At 38.8% G+C, this 22,613-nt stretch overlaps 1 protein-coding gene across 21 annotated transcripts in view; it reads right to left on the reverse strand.

Annotated features, from left to right (window-relative positions):
- Cdc42bpa (CDC42 binding protein kinase alpha) overlaps positions 1-22,613 on the reverse strand; it is a 209,066-nt gene that overhangs the window by 146,445 nt on the left and 40,008 nt on the right. The gene's annotated exons all lie outside the window — the stretch shown is intronic.

Here is a 22,613-nt window from a genome sequence, read left to right on the forward strand (position 1 = left end):
ACTTAAAACCCAGAGGCAAAGAAAAGTAAGAGAGTTCTTTGAACTTGACTTCATATAGGTCAAACAGGATGCAGCTACAGACCAGAAACCCAAAGTAGCAAAAATACCCAGGATCTAGAGCAAAGGACTGAAGATATTTATGAATGATAAGCAGACTCAGGACTGGGAAGGACTGGGTTCTCAGAGGGTAAAAACACCAGTGTTAAAAGCAAGCCTGAAAACTGACTTTGGTATTTTCCTTTTAAGTTATTATTTATAGACTGTTTTGAGAAGGTAAATGCTTTAACTTACTTCTCACCTCAATCTCATGAAATGACAAAATATATATTTTAAAGGGATAAACCATAATAATACAAAACAAAACAAAAAAGACTAACATCAGTTGATCAAAAACAATATTTTAAAGAATTCTATGAATCCAGGATGAGCAGAATAGGATTAGACAGAGACACAAGAATGGAAAAACTACAGCCCATTACACACTTCAGGATTTTTATGCAAGTAAGAGTAATGCCTAAAGATTTAAAGCTAAAGAATCCATAAACTCAAGGAAGTAAAGAGCTCAGTGTGAAGACTCTAAGCTTTATCTTTGGGGTAGAAGGATAGCTGCATACTAAAAGTATATAAAATAATGACTTGAAAAAAGCCCAGTGAGGTGGCGGTAATGCCTTTCTATTCCAGCACTCTGTGTGGGGGTGGGGGGCAGAGGGGAGTTCAAGACCATCTTTGGCTACATTTAAAGTTGGAGGTCAACCTGAGCTACATGAGACTCTGTCTCAACAAACAAGTAAGTACTAGTAGCAACGCCACCCACTGCATCCTCTGGACTAGCCTCAAGTCTGAACCAGAACCAGAACTTCGAGCTTAGGGAAATGCTAGAATGACCTTCTGGGGTCAGCCCACCAGCCAGCCCTACTCACAGTCACCCTCCCCATGCAGGTCCCTGGGATGTCATGGAGTCCAACCCAGACACCCAGAGAGAGACTACTGCATGCAATGGCAGACCCTCTCTACTTGTTGCTCATCTACCAGACGTTTTACAAACCCTGAGACTCAGAGTGCCTCCAAGACTGGAAATCAGGCATCATTCAACTGGTTCCATTGACAGACTGGGACAATAGCAAACAAAGACCTGATACTCATCCAACAGAGGCATGGCCAGATATTCACACCACAGAAACACCACAGTGTCCTAACTCGAGATGCATAGATGCCACTGTAAACACGAACAACTAAGACAATAGCCTTCCTCCAGAAACTGACATGCAGACTGGCATATTCCATGAGAAAAGCAATTCAGATGAAACACAAGGCAAAGATTCCAAAATAACAATTCTGAGCATGTTCATGGCCCTTAAAAAGCATATGAACTGATGCTTAATGAAGACCATAAAAACACAATAGAATAAACTCATAAAAACAATTTAAGATATAAAAAATAGAATTTTAACAAAAAAATAGAATTGCTAAGGAAAACTCAAACTGATATAAAATTCAAAATGAATTCAAGAAGTCAAAACACTATGAGGAAAGTCTCACCAAGAGACTCACAAAGAGAATGTCAGGCCTTGAAGACAAGGTAGAAGAAATGGATCATGTGGTCAAAGAAAATGTTAAATGAAAAAAAAATTCAAGAACAAAACATCCAAGAAATCCGAGATATTCAGAAAGGACCAAATCTATCTATCTAGTCTATCTATCTATCTATCTACCTACCTACCTACCTACCTACCTACCTACCTATCTATCAACATAGGTATAGAGGAAGGGGGAGAAACACCAGTGAAAGGCACAAAAAAATATTTTTAATGAAATCATACAAGAAAATTTCCCCAGTCTTAAAAAAGAGAAGCCTATCATGATGCAAAATATACAGACCACCAAACAGATAAGACAAGATAATAACTCCCTTCAATACATAATAATCAAATATTAAATGTATGGCACAAAGAAAGTCTATTAAAAAGCTGCAAGAGGAAAAGACCAAGTCCCTTAAAAGAACTACCCCATTAGAATAACACGTGACTTTCCAATGGATACTCTGAAAGCCAGAAGGGCCTGGACTGGTGTACTACAAGCCCTAAGAGACTGTAGGAGTCAGCCCAGACTACCATACCCAGCAAAGAATCAGTCATAGTTGAAAAAGAAAGAAAACTGTTTCATGATAAACACAAATTTAAGGAATTTGTGTTCAACAATCCAGCTGTACAGAGGCCACCAGAAGGAAAGCATCAATCTAAGGAAATAGTTAACTACATCAAAGAAGGTGCAATAAAGAAGTAATCCTAGAACAGTTGACCAAAGAGTCCTAAAGAATGTAACAACAATAATGAGAATTACTAAACACTGTTCACTACTCTCAATACTAATGGTCTTGGTTCCCCCAAATACACAGACTAATAGACTGGATTAGGAAACAGGGTCCCTCTTTCTGCTGTCTCCCAAGAAGCACACCACAGCATCAGAACAGATACCACCTTACAGTAAAAAGGATGAAAAAAGGATACTTCAAGCAAACAAAACCAAGTTGAAGCAAGCAAGCATAGCTATTTCAGTATCTAACAAAACAGAATTCAATCCAAAATTAATGAGAGGAGATAGAGAAATACACTACATACTCATTCAAGGAAAAAACCACCAGGAGGATATTACAATTCTAAATATCTGTACACCAAAACAAGAGAACCCCAATTCAAAAAAGCACTATTACATCTAAAATCATATATTGACCCTAAGAGTGATAATGAGCAACTTCAATACTTCACTTTCACCAATAGAAAGGTGATCTAGACAAAAACTAAATAAAGAAACTCTGAAGTTAAATAATACAAGTAATAAACATCTACAGAATATTCACCCAAACACTGAAAAATATACTTTCTTCTAAACGGCCTATAGAAATTATTCCAAAAATTAAACACATATTAGGATAAAAAGCAAATCTCAACAAATATAGGAAAATTTAAATAACATCCTGCATCCTATCTGACCATCACGGATTAAAGCTGAGTGTCAACAATAGAAACAGCAGAAAGTGCACAAAATAACTGAAACTAAACAAATGACTAATGAATGAAAACTAAGTCAATGTGGAAATCAAAAAGGAAATTAAAAATGTATAGAACTGAATGAAAATGTAAACACAACATCTATGAAAATAAGAGGAGTTCTAAAAAGAAAATTCTTAGTATTAAGTACCTATATAAAAGAAGATGGAAATATATTTGTAACTTAATAATACACTTGAAAGCTTTAGAAAAACAAAAATAAACAACCACCAAAAAGAGTAGACAGGGAAAAATAAACTCAGGGCTGAAATTAATGAAAGGGAAATGGAGAATAAATACTAAGAATCAATGAAACTGAGTTAATTCTTTGAAAAGAAAATCAACAAGCTTGACAAGCCTTTAGCCAAATTAACAAAAAGAGAGAATACAAATTAATAAAATTAGAGATGGAAAGGAAGAGATTATAACAGACACTGAGGAAATTCAGAGAACCATAATAAAATACTTTAAAAATCTGTATTCTACCAAACTGGAAAACTTAAAATAAATGAATGGATTTTTTAATACATATACAAACTAATCAAAGTTAAATCAACAAGATAAAATAAAGAATTTAAACAGACCCATAACCCTTAGTGAAATAAAAAGAATAAATCTCAGCAATTTAAAAGCTTAACTTGTTAAAAAAAAAAAAAAAAAATACAGGGCTAGATGACTAACGTCAACAGGAATGGAAGAAACATTTCCAGATTCTTTTATGAAATCACTATTACCCAGATAACAACACTACACAAAGAAACAACAGAAAAGAAAAATATAGACTAATATCCCTTATAAACATAAATTACTTGCAAACTGAATCCAAGAATACATCAAAAAGATCATCTACCATAATCAAGTAGCTTCATCCCAGAGATGCAAGGATAGTTCAATTAATAAATTAATAAGTGTAATCCACCATATAAACAGACTGAAAGACAATAGCCACATGATCATCTCATTAGATACAGAAAAGGCCCTTCACAAAATCAACACCCTTCATGACAAAAGTCCTGGAGAGTCTAGGCATACAAGGACATACCTCAACATAATGAAGAAAATTTACAGCAAGCCTACAGGCTAATACCATGATACATGGAAAGAAATTCACAGTATTTGTACTAAAATCAGGAACAAGACAAGGATGTCCACTCTCTCCATACAGTACTACTTGAAGTCTTAGCTGGAGCATTAAGACACTGAAGGAGATCAAGGGGATACAAACCTGAAAGGGAGGAGGCAAAGTATCTTTATTTGCAGATGATCTGGTTGTGCACATAAGTGACACTAAAAATTCCACCAGGAAATTCCTACAGCTCATAAACACTTTCAGAAAAGTAGCAGGACACAAAATTAATACACAGAAATCAGAAGCCTTTCTATATACAAATGACAAATGGACTGAGCAAGAAACCAGGGGAACACCTTTCACCTAAAAAATAAAAATAAAATAGCACAACTTGAAATAACTTTCACTCACTATGCAAGTGAAAGATATGTATACTAAAACTTTAAGAGATTTGAAGAAGACATCATCAGAAAAATGGAAGGCCTCCCATGCTCACAGATTGGTAAAAAATGATATTGCGGCGGGGCGGTGGTGGCGCAGTTAACCAGCTCGGGAGGGAGCCAGGGGATCTGTGAGTTCGAGTCAGCTGGCTACCAATGTTCAGAAAGCAAACACAAGAAAATGTTAAAAAAAAAAAAAAAAAAAAAAAAAGATATTGCGAAGCTGTCCATCACACCAAAAACTTCAGAATCAATGCAACCCTCTTCAAAATTCCAACACAATTCTTCACAGAAATTGAAAATATAATCTTAAACTTCATATGGAAATACAAAAAAACAAAAACAAAGCAAAAAAATTCTAAATAAAAGAACAGCTGAAAGTATCACCATGCCTTATTTTAAGCTGTACTACAGAGCTATAACAATCAAGACAGAATGATACTGGCCTAAAAACAGACACTTTGATCAATGAAATAGAACTGAAGTCCTGGGCATAAGTCCACATACATACAGCTATCAGATTTCTAACAAAGAAGCCAAAAATATACACTGGAAAAAAAAAAACAGCATCTTCAACAATTGGTGCTGGTCAAACTGGACAGCTCCATGTTAGAAAAATGAAAATAAATTTTTATCTAACTCCCTGCATAAAACTCAATCCCAAATGGATTAAAGACCTCAACATAATACTGGATACCTTGAGTCTAATGTAAGAGAAAGTAGAGAATATCTCTGAACTCTTTGGCCAAGTAATAGACTTTCTGAATAGGCATTAAGACTAACAAATAATAAATGGGACCTCATAAAACCAAAAATGTATTGTACAGCAAAAGACGCCATCAATTTGAGTAAAAAGGCAGCCTACAGGATGGGGAAAAAAATCTACCAATTATATATCTAATAAGGTTAGTACATAGTATATACAAAGAACTAAAAAACTGAATTTCAAAAAAACATATAACCCGATTAAAAATGGATTATAGCACTCCATGGAAAGTTCTCACAACTGGTTGAAAAGCATTTAAAAGAAAATGTTCAGCATCCTAAGCCATCGGGGAAATGCAAATTCAAACTATTTTGAGATTTCATCTAGCCCCATCAGAATGACCAAGACTAACAAAACAAATGACAGCAGATGCTGGTGCGGCTGTGGAGAAAGTGGAACACTCAGTGCTGGTGGAGGTGCAAACTGGCACAGGCTCCGCACTATGATGGTTTGAATGAGAATGTCTCCATGGGTGCTTATGTTCGAACACTTGGTCCCCAGATGGTGGAACTGTTTGAGAAGGATTAGGAGGTGCAGCCTTGTTGAAGGATGTGTGTTTCAAAAACCCACACCACTTCCAGTTAGCTCTCTGCCTTATGGTTGTGTCTCAAGACGTAAACTCTCAGCTACTTAACAAGGACCACGCCATGCCTGGCTGCTGCCATGCTCCTTGACATGATGGTCACGAACTGTTCTAACCTCTGAAACTGTAAGCCCCAAATTAAACATTTCTTTTATAAGTTGCCTTGATCATACAACAGAAAAGTAATTAAGACAGCCTATGGAAATCAGTTTGGAGATTCCTCAAAAAAGCTTCCAATCCAGCTATACCACTCTTGGGCACATATCCAAAGGACTCTACATCTTACCACAGAGATACCTGCTTATCCATGTTACTGCTGTTCTTTTTATAATAGCCAGAAATTGGAAACAGCTAAGACACCTGTCAACTCATGAATGGATAATGAAAAAGTAGTACATTTATACAATGAAATATTATTTGGATGTTACGAAAAACAAAATTATGAAATTTTCAGGTAAATAGAATCAGAAACAATAATCCTGAGTGAAGTAACCCAGTCCCAGATAGATGAACAGTGCATGTTTTTCCTTCTATGTGGATGTTAGTGTTTATGCTTTAGATACGTGTGTTTCATTCAGAATATCCACAGAGGTTATAATTAGTAAAGGACTGGGGTGGCGTGGGGGGGATGGGAGTGGGGTGTCTTCCAAGGAAGGAGAAAAGAATATACTGTTATAAAAGGATAAAGAGAAAATTACAACAGGAAGATTAAAAAGGGTGGTAAATGGAAGGTCAGAAAAGGGGGCAGTATAGGGAAGGATAACTAACAATAAAGGCTTTTTGAAAAGCCATATGGGAACCTTCTACTGTAGAAGCTTCCTGAAGTATATAAAAGAAGTTTAAATGGAGTTAGCATATAATGGGAAGACAATACCCCAACTAGAAATCACATGCTACGAAATAAAACCCCCAGTTCCGGGAAATGGTTACATCTTTTTAAGTAGTTGATCAAAGGGCTCCATAGACTACTACCCCTCAAACATTTCCAGGCTCTTAGCAATGCTACTGGTTACCCACACACAACTACTGCTGAAGACACTACACAACTCTGGTAGGAAGCATGAAGACAATGAGCCTGTACTAACTAGAAGCTTCACCTCTCCTGGCTAGCATTCAGTGCTGGAAGGTGTTATAAGCTACTGGAGAAGGAAAGTAATCATCAATTTCACCCAGTTATAAACCCTGTGAACTACAATAACAATAGCAACCTGCCTGCAAGATATACTACTGATACAATAATGGGATTAACTAACACTTTCCAAAACTTGGATTCAGGCCTACTCCATGAAACATAACCCATACCTGACACTGTTAGTGAGGCTAAGAACCTGAGACTAGAGAGATCATGTCTAGAGAGAAACCCATTACTGTTATTCTGATAAATGAACACAGCAATAAAATGACTCCTAATGACATATTGCTATACCCAGTGTGTGTACCCAACCCTCATCAGAGAAGCTGCTTCTTTTTGGTAAGATGGTAATTAGCACACAGACCCACAATTGGCCAAGGTGCAGAAAGTGAGAACTTTGAAGTGCTCAGTAATGAATGGGACCTAAGCAGAGGGGGAGGGAAGACTGGTAGATGACTTCAACGACAGCCTTTTCCAGATACAATAGAGCAGATACAAAAATTAATTCACAAAAATTGTAATAGCATGCACAAGCTCAAGCCAGACAAAATCTCAGCATGGAGGAAGAAAAGTGGGCACGACGTCCCACCCCTAGCCAAGAAATTATTTGTAACTGATAGCTGCTGGCAGAGGGAAAAATCAGCTTTCTTCCATGCAGGCCCATTGCTCATGAGTAGTTTGCCAATGCAAATCTGACTCCATTCTTTTTGTTTGTGTTTTGGTTTGATTTTAGATTTTTTTTCTTTTCAAGAGAGAAAGAACATGAAGTTGGGTGGGTAAGAAAGTGGGGAATGCTCTGGAAGAAGTTGGAGAAGGGGAAAATATGATCAAAATACATGAAATCATCAAAGAATGAATTAAAACATTCTTTAAACTAGTATAATAATTGGAAACTGGCAAACCTAGCTTTTTTTAGCACTGGCCTGTAAGCTAACACAGGCAGATTATCTGAGTTACAAAGTGAGTTTAAAGCTTGGGTGGGCAGCTTTGTGAGACCTTGAGTCAAACTAAAAAGTAAAAAGAACACAACTAAGATGAATGAGGCCCTAGATTTAAGAGCAAAAAGTATACAAAAAGTTCCCATCTCTCTTCTGAAGTTATAAATCATATTGTGATGAATCCAAGGAAGGGTGTGTATACGTTCTTTGGTTGATCTGATATTATCCCAATGAAAGAGACCCATTTTTAATCAACAAGCTGATTTTAAAATTCATGCAAAGGAAGGAGAGAGAGCATGAACACAGCTCTACTTCTGACAGTGTGAGATTAGACAGATGCCAGGAACATCGTAAATGTAGAACCCAGGGAAGCTGAAAGAGAAGAACTAAGCAAAGCCAAACCAGCAGGTGTCCAGGAACACTAAAGAACTAGCAGACCTGCAAGTCAGCTTTAGCCATGGAAGTTTCTGGCAAGACAGAATTCTTCCTTTGGTGATCATAAGGCAGGCAGGAACAGGAAATAAGAACAGGTAACATCCAAAGTTGAACCAAATAGAAAAAACTCTTCTAAGCCTAATAAGCAGATTTACAATGGTAACGGGTTGTAAAACCCATAAACAACAACAGCAAAACAACCAGCATATCTATGTACTAGTAAATGGTAGTTAATGCTGCAACTAGCATTTCTAAGACCTGTCACATGCAACAATTCTACACTAATCAGTGGTTTTGAAAGATGTGGTAAACTGTGGTGGACTACAGTCACCCTAGTGTACTACAGACTAATTGCTCCTACCCAGCCACCTTTGGATTCTCTACCCTCCCATTCTCCCACTTTAGTGACCACTATTTCTCCCCTTCCCTCTCCCCTTTTTCTCCTCGTCTTTCCCATTCCATGAACTGAACCTTTTCAGCTTCCACAAATGACTGGGAACAATGTTTTTCTGTGCCTGGTGTATTTCACTAAGCACACTGTCCTCAAGTTCCAGCCACGTTACCACAAATGACAGCATTTAATTATTCTTATGTCTGATAACATCGTGTGTGTGTGTGTGTGTGTGTGTGTGTGTGTGTGTGTGACATCTTCTTTAAGCATTCATCCATCAGTTGGGTCCAGATCTTGAGTACTGTGAACATGCTGCAATAAACACTGGAATACAGGTATCTCTGTAGTATGTTGATTACATTTCCTTTACATAAATATCAAATGAAATTGCTGGATAGTATAACAATTCCATTTCTAGTTTTTTTGAGGAACCTCCAATTTTTTTTTTTAGTAATGGCTATATATAGCTAAAAGTTTTCTCCTATGTCCGGCCTGGCCCGCAGTCAGGACAAATCTCTCTCACCCGCTGGTCCCAGTCACTCAGATGGGCCCAAGTAAACACACAGAGGCTTAGATTATTTACAAACTGTATGGCCATTAGCTCAAGATTATTACTGACTAGCTCTTACACTTAAATTAACCCATAATTCTTATTTATGTTTAGCCACGTGGCTTGGTACCTTTACTCAGTTCTGCTTCACATCTTGCTTCCTCTGTGTCTGGCTGGCAACTCCTTACTCAGCCTTCCTCTTCCCAGAATTCTTGTCTGTTTATCCCACCTATACTTCCCACCTGGCTACTGGCCAATCAGCATTTTATTTATCAACCAATCAGAGCAATACATTCACAGCATGCAGATCAACATCACCCATCAGCTATACTAATCAATTCATACCAAATGTGTCAATGACTTCTTTCTCTACATCCATGGAAAGTTTGCAAATTGTGTGCTATTCTGGTACTAGCCCTTCTAAGATGATAGCTCATTACAACTTTCGAGGCAATGGGCACCACCTATGGAAGAGATGAACAATGGTCTTATACATAGTTATTTCTCTCAATAGTGAGTTACTATAAAGCTATACCACACATGCATGAGCACGCACACACCCGCACACCTGGTCCTTTTTCCTTCCATCTGTGATACAGCCAAAACACTACCAGAAACTGAACAGCTAGATCTTAGATTTTTCAGTCTCCAAACTATGAGCTAAAAATAAACTTTTTATTTATACAGTAAGCAGTTACTGATACAGTATAGTTATTTACATTACATATGAGCAACATTTCAATGGCTCTCAACATGCTGAGGATGGAGGTAAAAAGATACTTGTGAGTACAGTCAAATCTCTAAGTCTAGCTACACTGCTTCCTAGATGATAAACTTTCTGGTGACAGGATCTACAGCATTCCTTCCAATGCAGAAATCCAAGTGTGAGTGTGTGTGTGTGTGTGTGTGTGTAAATAATTAGTAGATGAACCCTGTGTATATGCTGACTTCCTGTGGCTCAAATCTGAAGTATACATGACATAAACAAACTGTCAAGAGGCCATACCACAGACAACTCCTGATGACTGGTTGTCGGATCCTGGAAAACTAACTGGGTAATAAAGGGATTTCTGAGAAAACAGCTACTATACAGTAGAATTGGAGATCCTAGTTAGAATTCACCAGGTCTGGAAAGAGTCTGGGCCTACCATAGCCCTAAAACCAGATTTCCAAGCATTTCTACTTAAATAAGACAAGTTGGATTAGCATGGTAATGGAAATGGTAATTCCTGGCCCCCATATACCATCCCCACAAAGTCTCCGAATGAAAATCCAGCTGGTCTCAAACTCTCCTGCCTCAGCCTCCTTGGGGCTGGAATGAAAGGTGTGCACCACAGCTCCTGGCTTTGTTTTCAGTTCAGTGTCCTGCAGGTCAGACAACAGTCAGGAATTACACAAGGACTGATGGGTTTCGGGAGCAGAAGCTCTGGACTGGACCAAACCTTGTGTGCACAGTTAGAGCTGATTTCACATGAGACAGAGTTCTTTTTCTGGCTTATCCTCTGGCCTCCTCCTAGGACTAATCCAGACTGCTGACGAGGCAGAGCAACCTTTGAAGTTCCCTAATGAGGACTTTCCTGCACACTAGCATTCTGAGCCGTGCCTGCTGCTCCAAACACCCCCTGCCAGCACATCACTCCAGAGCAAAACCGAGTGAGAGGCTCAGGGATGTGACTTCACCTTTTCCTAAGCATAAAATGGAATTCCCAACAAGGGAGATTTAAGTCCACAGTCCCTCTTAATAAGCAGTTACTTTCTAGACCTGGAATGAGTTAAGAGGAGAGATGGAAGACACCATATTAAATAAAGAAAGTCCTTTCTGATGTGACTAAATCTGCTGGTCCTCTAAGGGCACAGTCTCTCTGTTCTGTTCTGTAGCATAAATACCAATTTTTTAAATAGAAGTCTAAACAGCAATCATGTAAAAGAATAATTCTAAAAGTAGGTAAAAATGTGTTAACTGTAGACTATATATTCCAACAGGGTAACTTAAAATAAAGGTGGATAGCCACTACTGAAAACTAAGTTGATTCAATGACACTAATTTCTAATCTCATGGGAAAAACCAGTTTTTACTGTTTTTAAAGAACACTGCTTTATTATACCAATCATTTTATTATGGAGTGAAATAGCTTTCATAAAAATGTTTTGCCTTCAAAAAAGAAACACTTCTAAGTGTTGGTGTGTTTATCTGCTTTACTTACTAACTTCTGAGACTGTACAGCAAAGTTTTCTTAAAAAGCAGCCTATAATCCAAGCTTTCCAGTAGCAAGCTCAAAGCTAGCATATACCACACACTGCATTAAAAGCCAGTCTGATAACTTAATTAAATTCTGTCTCAAAATTAAAAGATAAAAACAGGTCCACTGATGTAGCTCAATGGCAGAGCAACAGCCTAACATATGCAAGGCCTTGGATTTAATCTCCAGCACCAGCAAAAAGGAGGAGGCCTGGGGAGACACCTCCTAGGTAAAGGGCTTGTCACACAAGCAGGCATAAGGTCTTGAGTTAGGAAACCCCAACACATCATAGAATCAGTAATCCCAGAGCTAAGGAGGTGGGAACAGGTGGATCCCTAGAGCTCACTGTCCACAAGATTAATTGAATCAATAAACTCCAAGTGCAGTGAGAAACCTATCTCACGAAGTAAGGTGGAGAGTAACTGAGGAAAATATCCAACATGAATCCTGGCCTCTATATGCCCACTCACTTGAACATGTACATACATCATACACATCACATCACATATATACACATACATACACACACACACATACACACACACACACACACACACACATAGAAGGGGGCAAAGAGAGCATTCTACTTCTCCACATAAGTCCTTATAAATAGTACTTAATAAATTTTAAAGCTAATTTGATAGATGAACACATTTCAGATTTATTATAGCTTTTTAAAAATAAATTCAGCTTATAATCTTCTTTCTTTGTTCTGTACGTTAAATGTTTTAATTATTGTCATGGGGAATTTTTCTGGTCCAGTCTATTTGATGTTCTGTATGCATCTTGTACCTTTTAGCTATTGCCTTATTTATGCTGGGGAAATTTTCTTCTGATTTTGTTGAAATATTTTCTGCACCTTTGGCCTAGGTTTCTTCTCCTTCCTCTACTCCTATTATTCATAGATTTGGTCTTTTCATAGTGTCCCAGATTTCTTGCATGTTTTGTGCCTGGATTTTTTTTTCAGATTTGACATTTTCTTTGACGGAGGTATCCATTTCTTCTGTCTTGTCTATAACACCTGAGACTCTCTTCTATCTCATGAACTCTGTTGGGGAAACTTGCCTCTGAGGTGCCTGTTCCAGTTGCTACACTTTGCATTTCCACATTTCCCTCAGTTTGGGTGTGATTGATTCCATTTCTGCTTTCATGTCTTGAACAGTTTTCTTCATTTCATTCTGCTGTCTGTCTGTGTTTTCATAAATTTCATTAATGGATTTATCCATATCCTCTTTAAATGTAGACTGAAGTTTCTCTGTCCTGCCCGGGTTGCCCAGGCAGCAGCTGCTTATAAAATAATCACTCAAAGGCTTAATATTAATTACAAGCTGTTTGGTCAATGGCTCAGGCTTCTTGCTAGCTAGCTCTTTCATCTTAAATTAACTGATTTCTGTTAATCTATACATTGCCATGTAGCTGTGGCGTTACAAAGTCTGCTGGCATGTTGCTCCTTGGGCGACTTGATGGCATCTCTTCAACTCTGCCTTTCTTCTCCCTAAATCTTTGCTTAGATTTCCCACCTGGCTATACCAGCTTCTTTGTTAACCAGTGGTAGCAACACATATTCACAGCGTATAGAAAGACATCCCACAGCACTTGAACATATTCATGACAGAGGTTTTACTGTCCTTGTCTTATGCTTTAGCTATATTGAACTTCTCAGGACCTACTATAGAAGGATTGTTTGGGTCAAGTAGATACATATTGCCTTGACTGATATTGTGTTTTTATGGTAAATTTGAAGCATCTGGATTTGGGATGATTGTAATTCATCAAGTCTTGTCTTTTGTGGGTGGGTGTTTGTTCCTTGGTTTCTGTTGCTTTCTATGGTTATTAACAAAGTTTGGTGGCTTTGGGTTTCCTGGTAGGGAATGCTTCTGAGATCCTGCCAGGTGTGGCCACTGAGGGTCCTGGATAGAAAATGTTTCTAGGTTTTGGGAGCTGACACTACAAATAGGGGGTGGGGAGCTGAGAGAGTCCACATATGAAGGAGAGCTGAGTGTGCCAGGATCTGTGTAGACCCCTGGGGATGGGAGCAGAGAGGAAGGGAAACAAAGCAGAAGGTCAGCAACAAAGCTGAGGATGAGACTGGGGAATGGAGTTGTCGGGGAGGGAGAGTGAAGGTCCAGGAAATGAAGAGTTGGGTCTCTGCGAAAAATCACTAAGACTGACAAAGCCTTAGCCAAATTTACGAAAAGGTGGAGAGAGAAGATCCAAATTAACAAAATTAGAGGGCACTGAGGAAATCCAGAGAATCATAAGGATGTATTTTAAAAACCTGTACTCCACCAAACTGGAAAGTCTAAATGAAATGAATAATTTTCTTGATATATAGCACTTACAAAAGTTAAATCAAGATCAAATAAGCCATGTAAGCAGACCTATAGCCCCTAGAAGCAATAACTAAAGTCTGCCAACCAAAGAAAAACCCTGGGCCAGGTGGTTTTAGCACAGAATTATACCAGACTTTCAAAGAATTAATGTCAATACTCAGATTATTCTACAAAACAGAAACAGAAGGAACATTGCTCAATACTTTTTATGAGGCATAGTTACCCTGATATGTAAACCACATAAAGACTCAACAAAGAAAGAGAATTACAGACCAACTTCTCTTATGAACATAGATGCAAACGTTCTCAATAAAATACTTGCAAACTGAATCCAAGAATACATCAAAATGATCATCTACCACAATCAAGTAGGCTTCATCCCAGAGATGCAAGGATAGTTCAATTAATAAATTAATAAATGTAATCCACCATATAAACAGACTGAAGACAATAACCACATGATCATCTCAGTAGATGCAGAAAAGGCCCTTGACAAAATCAACACCCCTTCATGACAAAAGTCCTGGAGAGTCTAGGCATACAAGGACATACCTCAACATAATAAAGAAAATTTACAGCAAGCCCACAGCCAGTATCATTATACATGGATAGAAACTCACAGTATTTCTACTAAAATCAGGAACAAGACAAGGATGTCCACTCTCTCCATACAGTACTACTTGAAGTCTTAGCTAGAGCATTAAGACAACTGAAGAAGATCAAGGGGATACAAACTAGAAAGGGAGGAGCCAAAGTATCTTTATTTGCAGATGATCTAATTGTGCACATAAGCGACCCTAAAAATTCCACCAGGAAAATCGTACAGTTTGCTGTGGGATGTCTTTCTGTATGCTGTGAAGATGTGTTGCTCTGATTAGTTGATAAATAAAGTTGCATTGGCCTATGGTAAGGCAGCTTAGAGGCAGGTGGGAAATCCAAGCAGATATACAAAGAGAAGAAAGGAGAGGAGAGAGCGATACCAGGCACCACCTAAGGAGAATTAAGATGCCAGCAGACCGGTAATGAAACGGCCATGTGGCAAAACATAGATTAATAGAAATGGGTTAAGTTATAAGAACTAGCTAGCAAGAAGCCTGCCATAGGCCATACAATTGGTAATTAATATAAGCCTCTGAATGGTTATTTTATAAGCAGCTGTGGGACCACAGGGCCAGGCAGGACCAGAGAAACCTTCCAGCTACAACAGTTCATAAACACTTTTAGAAAAGTAGCAGGTGACAAAATTAATACACAGAAATCAATAGCCTTCCTATATACAAATAATACATGGACCAAGAAAGAAATCAGGAAAACAATACCTTTCACAATAGCCTCAAATAACATAAAATATCTTGGGGAAACTCTAACCAAGCAAGTGAAAAACTTAAATAATAAGAATTTTATGAAATTGAAGAAGATATCAGAAGATTTTAAAGATCTCCTATCTTATGGATAGATAGATCAATAAAGTAAAAATGGCCATCTTGCCAAAAGCAATCTACAGATTCAATACTATCCCCATTAAAATCCCAACATGGGCTGAAGAGATGGCTCAGCGGTTAAGAGCACCGACTGTTCTTCCAGAGGTCCTGAGTTCAGTTCCCAGCACCCACATGGTGGCTCACAACCATCTGTAATGAGATCTGGCGCCCTCTTCTGTGTACATAATAAATAAATAAATCTTTAAAAAAAAAATCCCAACACAATTCTTCACAGAACTTGAAAGGACAATTTTCAGCTTCATATGGAAACACACACACACATATAAACACATACACACAGATAGCTAAAACAATTCTGGATAATAAAAGAACTGCTAGAGGTATCACCATCCCCATCTCAAATTGTACTCCAGAGTTATAGTAATAAAAACAGCATGGTATTGGCACAAATACACACACATTGATCCATGGAATTAAACTGAAAACCAAGATATAAATCCACAAACCTACAGACAGCTAATTTTTGATAAAGAAGCCAGAAACACACACTGCAAAAAGACCGCATCGTTAACAAACAGTGCTGGTCAAATTGGATGGGCACATGCAGAAGGATGCAAGTGGGTCTATCCCATAGCACCCTGCACCAACTTAACTGCAAGGGGATCAAAGACCTCAAAGTAAGACCAGACACACTGGGTCTGACAGAAGAGAAAGCAGGGAATAGTCCTGAACTCACTGGCACAGGAAAGGCTGTTCTGAACAGAACACTGATAGCACAGGCACCAAGACTAACAACTAATAAATGGAACCCCAAGAAACTGAAAAGGTCTGTGTATGGCCAGCAGAAACATTTCTGGAGGTTCTTTATCTCACAATGTCTTGTCAGGGTTTTTTTGTTTGAAACCTTACGATTCCTTTGCATAACTGTCATGGCTTCGGTTGTGTGTTTGTACGGGGTTCCCGTGTGTGTGAACGTGTGTCTCCGCACCTGTGTTTCTCAGGCGTTTTCATTGTCTTTTTCTTCTGTTTGTTTGACTGATTTGTTCTATTCTGGTTTGTTTTATCTTACATCATCATCATCATCATTATTATTATTTATATGCCTGTTGTTTTCTAATTAGAGTCACAAAGATGTGGATTCAGATAGGAGGAGGAGTTGGGGGAGGAGAATCATAATCAGAATATATTGTATGAAAAACCTGTTTTCAGTAAAATAGAAAAAAATTAAAATTTAGAACTTTTATAATTTTAACAGATAGATATAAAATTTTAAATATATATACAGAGAATTAAGACACAATTATAAAGTGCACAATGAATGAAACCTAAACCAAGAAATACAATCTTGCAGCAAACCAGAAATGTTCTGAGGTTGCACTATAACCCAGGAATACTCCTATGGGCACAGCCCAGAAACACTTCCATGTGCATGGCAACCCGGAAATGCTCCTGTGAGTGCTAAAACTCTACCTTCCCAAAAGAGACAGTCAGATCCTTGACTGGTGAGATGTCGTCCTTCCTGTGTAGCTTCCTTCACCCAACATACTGTCAGGTTTTAGAACAAGGGTGGTTACTCTAGCCTCATAGAGTGGTGGGCACTTGGTCCCTCCTCTGCTACCCAGTGAGGTTAAGATGATTCAGAGAACTTGCAGATAAATTCACCTCAAACTGCAAGGCTCTTTTATATGACTTTCCTCTTCTATCTTCTGTAGTTGCCTATATATGTTAATTATTTCTACATATATTTTTTAGTGAAGTATCTCTTGTATTTTTAATATGTTTCATTACTATCTTATGTTGTATGATATTCTGTTTGTGTTCTGACAAACACAGCTTGCCTAAAGATCAGAGGGCAGATCTTGCCACTAGTTAACCATAGAGGCCAGACAGTGGTGGCTCACACCCTTAATCCCAGCACTTGGGAGGAGGAAACAGGAAGATCAGGAGTTCAAGGCCACATTGAGCTATACAAGATCAAATCAGTCTAAAAGAGAAACAGAGCTGGGCTGTGGTGGCTCACACCTTTGATCCTAGCACTTGGGATCTCATGTCGTTGATCCCAGAACTAGGGAGGTGGAGACAGGAATATAAAGTAGGTGGAGACAGGATCTTCGACCAATTCAGTCTGAGGATTCATAGAAACAGGATCTCCCCCATTTAGTCTGAGGATTCGTAGAGGTAAGAACTCTCTAATGGCTGGCTGCTCCGCTTCTCTGATCTTTCAGCTTTCACCCTCGATATCTAACTCGTGGATTTTTTGTTTTTTAATTAAGAAATTCTTTATTCATTTTACATACCAACCACAGATCCCCCTCTCTTCCCTCCTCCTGCCCATCCCTCCTCCAAAAAGGTAAGGCCTCCCATGGGGAGTCAGCAAAGCCTGGTACAGTCAGTTGCTGACTCCAGTTTTTGTTAATTAAGACTAAATAGATTCACACTTCATCTAGTGTCCAACTTTTAGAGCACAAATTCATGAAAAAGCCAATTGCCTGTGGCTTTGCAGCCACCAGCACAGGCCAGAGCTGCACAGGGGCTCCTGCTGGAGTCACTGACCTACTAGCTAGGTTTTCCTTCCTTTTTTCCCCAAGCCTCTGAACAAATCTGGGATTGGTCTGTTGCAGCCTCTCTGCAACCGATTCCACAGGCCCCTGGGCTTCAAACACAGTGGAAGTTTGCCGCTTTCACACATCCCCCATGCCCATTGCTGGCTCTGTGGCTTCTTCTCTCCCAGAGGGTTGTGGGCTTTCCATGGACCCCCTCCTCAGGCTGCTGCCACACCAGGTAGCTGCCTCAACATCCACTCAGGCTTCTACTGTTCTACACAGCAGCAGTCAGCCTCACAATTCACCATCATCCTCAGCAGACTGGGTGAGACAACTGGGAAGTCTTAAAGGAGGGAATTAGGTAAAAGGAGAGAGGTTTTTTCCCACATTAAAAAATGAGAAACACACCGGGTGGTGGTGGTGCACATCTTTAACCCCAGTACTCAGGAGGCAGAGCCAGGTGGATCTTTGTGAGTTCGAGGCCAGCCTGGTCTACAGAGCAAGATCCAGGAGAGGCACCAAACCTATACAAATAAACCCTGTCTCAGAGAGAGAGAGAGAGAGAGAGAGAGAGAGAGAGAGGGAGGGAGGGAGGGAGGGAGGGAGGAGGGAGGGAGGGAGGAGGGAGGGAGGGAGGGAGGGAGGGAGGGAGGGAGAGAGAGAGAGAAACACTATTACAAATGGAAGGAGTTAGATCTCTGCACGATTATGCAATGGATGGTTTAAAAATGGAACAATTAAATGAAGGGATAATCAACTTAGCTGGGATTGACATAATGTTAATTATCATTTTGATAATCCTTATTGTTGGTTTGATAATTCTTGGTTAATCTCTAAAAAAATTGGTTGATATGAGTGCCAAGATACAGGCCTTAGAAAAACTTATTAAAATGAATCATAGAGATAATCAGACCCAGATAGAGGAATTTAAAGGGGAACCAATCTCAGCATTACATTATAAGATTATAAAGTAACAGCCCAAAGTTCTCAAACAACCAACCTTAATTTATCCAGGAATATCCTTAATTACAGGAACTGCCAGATGACAGATATCCCCAAGGCTGTATAAGAATTGACTGTATTCCTGTGGAAATGTTAGATTTGAGAGATTTAAGGAAGCAATAGTCTCATATGGTATGTATTCACCTTTGTGACACAGATGTTAAATTCATGGTCAACTAGTAAAAGAATTGTCCCACGAGATTGGAGACTTGGTTACAGCAGTCTTGGAGCCTGGTCCTCAGTTACAGTGGAGGACCTGTGGAGACATGAGGCTAGGACCACTGAACAACAAAGTGGGGTTACAGGAACTGAAATCTCCTGAGACCGACTTCTCGGAGAGGGCGATTATGCTGATGCACAAAGACAGTCTCTGTATGATGTCCACACCCTTGATCTATGCTGTACAGCAGCTTTGAATGCTTGGGACAGGATTGAGAAGTCAGAAAGAAAACTGAGTCATTTAAGAGTTATACAGGGCCCCAAAGAAAACTTGACTTCTTTTTTTTAAAAAACAAAGATTGACTTCAGCTGTAAATAAAATAACAAATTCAGAAGCTAGAAAAATAATAACTGAATCTTTGGCTTTTGAAAATGCTAATTCACAATGCAAAAGGCAATATAATTAGGCCTTTAAAGGCAAGATCAGCACCCGTAGAGGAATGGATCTCAGATACAGTCAATATTGAATCTCATGACCATGGTGATGCTTGGGTAGGAGAGGTGATTTCTAGAAGTTTGAAGAAAAATCAAAATGTTAGGTGTTTTAATTGTAGAAAACAAGGTCACCTAAAAAGGGACAGTAAACAGGGCATTCCTAGAAACAATGTTGTTTTCTAGGAATAATCCAAACAGAAAGCCCCTCCCTTCTGGAGTGTGCAGAAGGTGTGGCAAAGGCAGACACTGGACCAATGAATGCAGACCAACAAGGGACAGACAGGGTAACCCTTTGCTGTGAGGAAAAACGCTTCAATCTTAGATTTATATATGAAAAAAAAAAATCACATCTGGGATGATTTGTTGTTTGGTGGAGTTGCCTGACATGCACAAGACCCTGAGCTCAATGCCCTGCATAATAAGGGAAGTGTGCTAACAATACCACATTTGTAAACTGTGTAATTGATTAATTCTAATTCTTCCTTTCTAACTTTCATACTCATAGTCTACACAGTCTAATAAGAGTACAGATATTAACAGGATGTATTAAAATTGCAAAATCTAACTGTATGCATCTACAAAAGATTCACTTTAAATACAACTGTAAAAGACTGGGTTCCAACCATAGGAAAGCTGACTAGTGGGGAAACACCACCTCACATAAGAGAGAAGCAGTCCACACTGATGAGCATCAGGAAGACATAGCTACTCTGGGTGTGCATGTGTCTGCTGTAACAGTTCTCAAAATCAGGAGATACATACAACTATAGGGAAGAAATAATAAGCACGCCCTTATTGACTGACAGAACTAAAATGATCAGTAAATTATGGAAGATCTTATAAACAGCATCGATTATCTCAGTCACACTGACATTAGTAAAACACGGGAAGAAATAAATGAAGAATAAGTATTATTTTTAAGGGCATGTGAAGTGTTCATTAAGAACAGTTCACATTCTGACCATAAGCAAATTATGAAATTAGAGAAAAATCAAGAGTATATTATCTCACTGTATATAACTCAAACAGTCAAACTTTTAAAAGCAAAGAATAACCTTCATAACTCCTGAACAGAAGTTTAAACAGCATTTTGAAATCAATGATAATAAAAAATAATCTTTGGAGGCCAGCCAGTGGTGGTGCATGCCTTTAATACCAGCACTCGGGAGGCAGAGGCAGATGGAATGATGTGAGTTCAAGACCAGCCTGCTCTACAGAGTGAGTGCCAGAACAGCCAGGACCACACAGAGAAACCCTGTCTCAAAAAAAAATAATAATGATAATAATAATCTTTGGGATGAACCTAATCATCATTAGAAGCACAACCTATGCTTCTGTGTTCAAACTGGAACGGAAAAGAAGAAGCAAAGACCCAGGTTTCACCTGGAGAAGGTAGAAGACAAATCAGTGAACTAAATCTGAAGAAAAGGGCAAGTCCTGCTCTGGCCTCTGCATGCATGTGCAGACATGCGCACTTGCACACTCACACACAATGCACACACAACATGCATGTGAGTCATGTGTATACACACAGAGAGACAACTCATACAAAAAAAAGTAGCTTTGATATTTAGTTGCATTGAAAAACCTCTAGTAAAACTCAAGAAAAAGAAAGTGTGAACTATGAATGTGAAAGAAGGACCTTCACCTTGGACTCTACAAAATTAGTAAAAGGATATTATAAACAACCTTATGAAAATAAACTTGAGCCGGGCGGTGGTGGTGTACGCCTTTAGTCCCAGGACTCAGGAGGCAGAGCCAGGTGGATCTCTGTGAGTTCGAGGCCAGCCTGGTCTCCAAAGCGAGTTCCAGGAACGACGCAAAACTGCACAGAGAAACCTGTCTTGAAAAACCAAAAAGAAAATAAACTTGATAAACGTTAGCAAATATATTCCATGAAAAATAAATCATACTAAAGTTGATGTTAACTGAAACAGAAAAAGCTAACTGGCTAACTCCATAACCATCATTAATCAATTTTGAGTATTAAAAACCCAAGTCCACATTATTATACCATTAAATTCCATCAAACATTTAAGAAAAAAAAGCAGTGCTTTACAAAAGCTTCCAAACATTAGGAAAAAAAAAAAACCCACTCTCCCAACTCCTTACTTAAATTCATCGCAACCCTAATATCAATGCTTGAAAACGATGAAAATAAAAAATTATGGGCCAACGTTCTCCATGAGTATGTATGTAAAACCATCTAACAAAATATTAATTAACTGAAGAGAAAAACATCTTGAAAGGCAATCCATACCTAATAGACCTTGTACCAGGAATTGCTTCAATAGTTGAAAAATCAATTATACATTATCACTAAAGGCATTAATCCATGAATGTAATTAATAATAAGAATTTCATGGAGCTGGAGAGGTAGCTCAATGTTAAGAGCACTGCCTGCTCTTCCAAAGGACCCAGGTTCAATTCCCTGAACCCACATGGCAGCTCACACCTGTCTGTCACTCCAGTTCCAGCAGAACCGACACCCTCACACGGACATGCAGGCAAAACATCAAAGCACATAAACTAAAAATAAATCATTAAAAGATTTTTTAAAAAAAAGAATTTCATTAAAATTAAAAACCAGTTTTGCAATAAAAGGTAATGTTGAAATTTGCATGGCAAACAAACACATTCTTCAACAAAAGTCAATGCTGCAAGTCTCACAGTACCTTACTTCAAATTATGCTACAGTGCTGTCTTAGTTAGGGTTTCTATTGTTGTAACAAAACACCATGACCAAAGCACGTCTGGAAGGAAAAGATTTATTCAGTTTACAGTTCCACACTGTAGTCCATGAAAGGAAGCCAGGGCAGGAACTTAAGCAGGGCAGAAACCTGGAGGCAGGAGCTGATGCAGAGGGCACAGAGGGGTACTGCTTACTGGCTTCCTCTTCATGGCTTGCTCAGCCTGACTTCTTATAGAACCCAGGACCACCAGTCCAGGGATGGCACCACCCACAATGCATTGGCCCTCACCCATAAATCACTAATTAAGAAAATGCCCTACAACTGGACCTTATGGAGGCATTTTCTCAATTGAGGC

This window comes from Peromyscus leucopus, chromosome 15 (genome assembly GCF_004664715.2).
Source record: "Peromyscus leucopus breed LL Stock chromosome 15, UCI_PerLeu_2.1, whole genome shotgun sequence".
NCBI lineage: Eukaryota > Metazoa > Chordata > Mammalia > Rodentia > Cricetidae > Peromyscus > Peromyscus leucopus.